The following is a 3,419-nucleotide window of genomic DNA, read 5'->3' as shown; positions in this document are numbered from 1 at the left end:
CATTATATTTCACTGAGGTAGTTTGAGTCTTATGGTTTGGTCATGTCTTTCCATTTTAATTTCAAATTAACCCCTAACTGTCAAGATTTTTTTTCATAATAAAGTCTTCAGTACAGTTTCAAGCTATGCAAAATGAGCTGTGCTTCATAGAGATTTTAAAAAGGTGACCAGCACATAACTACATGACACAGATGGCATTTTGGATTTTATCACCTTCAGCATGCACCTCTCCAGAGTCGAGTCCTGGGTCCCTTTCCTCCACGGGAATAGAGTCCATCCAGGCGAATAATGTTTTCACAGAGTCCTCTCAGGGCAAGTTGATGCTGGGCAGACATTGCACTTATCAAATAATGTCCTGACAAGGACCCCTGAATGGTTGTCAGCTTCATAAAGTGGTGCAGGAGACTCGGTAGTTTGATGTCAAGCTGCTGTCACACTAAAGTGGGGAAAATCTGCTTTTAATTTGAATAAAGATGATGTCATGCTTTGAAAGGCGGGTGCAGCAAATTGCTCACTTTTAATCCTTTTAGACCTCAGAGCTGCCTTTGACACCGTTGATCATCCCATTTAAATTTGAATGCTATGAGCTCTGGGTGGTATTACCTGCCCCGCGCTTTACTGATTCATCTCCCTCCACTCAACACAGAAACTTTTATTTGACCAACGGAAACCCATCTTTCTCTTGAGTGATCATCATATTTGGGGTTCCTCAGGGTTCTATTTTTGGACCAACCCTTTTTTCATACATGCCTTCCGTCATCAGAACAAAATCGTCATTTGATTAAGACAAAAGACAGCACTGTTAGTGAACAACACTACAACAACTTCCACTTACTGCACTGCTGATGCAGCCATCTTGAATTCTGTGGTCAGAGTTAACGAGCTTCTTACGACTTTACGAGTCGGAAATCCTTCTTCAAAGTATCAAGGTCATTTATTTGCCGTTATACAACACAGGGCTGCACAACGAAATGAAAGGGGATGTTCAAGTTGAATTTCTGAATTTCTGGAATTTCCAGCTGCAACAGAGGAGCTGATCTTGCTTTCACCTTAAGCGTCTGTGTGCATCATTATGGCAAAATGTGGTCCTGGTGACACCTACAGAAGCAGGACTGACAACACAAGCAAATATTTTGACAGCTCTTTCTATATCCATGCAAGATGCAGGCATGAAACTTCACAGGTGTGTAGCTGAGATCAAAACTGTTTGAAGATGGATGTGGCTTGGCACGAGTACTGAATACTCATTTAATAATGCTACTAAATAAACTACTCATAGGTCAGAACATCAAAATGTTGATGGGCATCACAGCTACTGTGATCCTACCACAAGATGGTCTTTAGTTTAAACTACAAAAGAAAAAATAAACCAGGGTCATCCACACTCAGAACAGATAAAAAGACTAGAACTGATTAAAAGCCCTCTATCTTCTATGCCGACATTTACAACCACAGAAAGTATATCTTCTCAAGAAGCTCTCAAAAGCAGTTAACTTGAAAAGCCTTGGTTCCTCTTGAAGTGTCAACAGGGGAAAGTTAGCTTTTCAAATCTTCAAAATCTTTTGGTTGTTGTTTTGGTTTTTACTGCAGAGCTAAACAATCATATCACAATTATTTGTGACCACCTGTTCTCATTCATCTCTAATAATAGCTCATGTGGAGGTATTTCATTTCATTTTGAATGCACAACAAGAAAGAGGTTTTGATCGTTATTTTCAGCGGCAGCGTTTTCGCAGACATTAAATATTAATATTTTCCTCATTTAGTAAGACAACACAAAACTCGGTATGCTTCTTTCAGAGGATGTTTTGACAGCCGTCAGAAGTTACGAGTAAATTGATCCCACTGGAGCTTCCCATATACTGTCTGTGTTCACACAGGGATGGTAGCCTGTCAGTAATTGGTTACCATAATGAATTTTAGGCACCAATAGTTCCTTTGTCTTCTCAAATTAGAAAAACACCTCGCAGCATCAGTTAATGACACAGATATAAGATGATACAAGACAGCAGTGAGAATTTAGTGTCACAAGATTCAGAACAGAGTTAGTAAATGTTTACTTTAATTACAGCACACCAGAGGTGGGAGAAGTACACATAGCCTTTACTCAAGTAGAAGTACTGATTCACCTTCTTTACTCAGTAAAAGTGAAAAAGTACTTTAAAAAAAGTAAATAGTAGCCCTCTGAAGGACATTTAAATACCAGCTGATTCTGTGCGAAGCTTTCTGAGCCTCATCTTTTCTCCATAATCGAGTCTCTGTTTCATCTTGCAGCTTCTTTTCTGTCTTCTTATGTCTTTTTTTATGCCTTTCTTACATCTTTCTCATTTTGTTACATCTTTTACGTTGTTCTTTCCCTCTTGTTACGTCTTGTTAGGTCTTTTATGTCATTTTCATCTTCTTACATGTTTTTTGTCTTGTTACATCTTTTATGTTGTTTTCAGCCTCTTGTTGCATCTTTTTCTTCTTGTCTTCTTTTTTTTGTTTATACCTTGTTACATGTTTTTTGTCTTGTTACATCTTGTATGTTGTTTTTGATCTTGTTTCATTTTTTTTTTGTCATGTTAGGTAATTTATGTCTTTTTTGTCTTCTTACATCTTCCTTATGTCTCTTGTTGCTGTTTTTTTCCTCTTGTTGTTTTTCGCCTTGTTTCATCTTTTTGTCTTGTTATGTCTTTCACGTCTTTTACATCATTTTCATCTTGTTATATCTGCAGATATTCTCTGATGGCTACATTAAGGAATCATATTTTCTCTGTGTTATTGTCCCATCTATTTCAGTTGAAATCAGTCATGATGTTGGGAAGGCAGCGCAGAATGACGCTAAATAAAAATAATCAGTAATTCCCCACAAATGAATTAAAACTAAAGTTAGTGCCCACCGCTGCAGCACACATATTGTTTGTCATCCAGGATCTTTAAGGAAACTTCATCCAGCTTGTTGTGTGGGCTACAGGCTGGGCACAAACACCACATCCTCACACTACATCTCCACTTTTAGAGGTGATTATGCTATTTCCCAATCAATTCTTCTCTGAGCAGCAGATTAACGGTTGGCTATGCCAATTGAATATTTACCAGCTGTTTGGGTCCAATCGCAACTCATGGCTGCATTCATTCACATCCTGATAAGGAGGAGAAATTACAAACCAGAACGCACCTGACTTTTAAAGACAAATAATCATCACTTAAATGGTATTTACTTTCTAATTGTACAGCTGTGTTCCAAAGTCATTTATTCAAATTAATATCCTCACTGTGTTTACCTGTTGTGGAAAGGGCTGTGCATCTTAATGTACTTTTATTTTTCAATCCATTACATACTCTGAATATAGACAATGTTACGGGTCACTCTTCATGGCGTCCACTGATGAGGTGGTGCGAAAGCAAAAGCCATTATCCTTAATTGATTTCACTCT

This window comes from Lutjanus erythropterus, chromosome 12 (genome assembly GCF_056507025.1).
Source record: "Lutjanus erythropterus isolate fLutEry1 chromosome 12, fLutEry1.hap2, whole genome shotgun sequence".
In the NCBI taxonomy this organism is placed as follows: Eukaryota; Metazoa; Chordata; class Actinopteri; order Lutjaniformes; family Lutjanidae; genus Lutjanus; species Lutjanus erythropterus.
Note: the sequence above shows the minus strand (reverse complement) of the source record.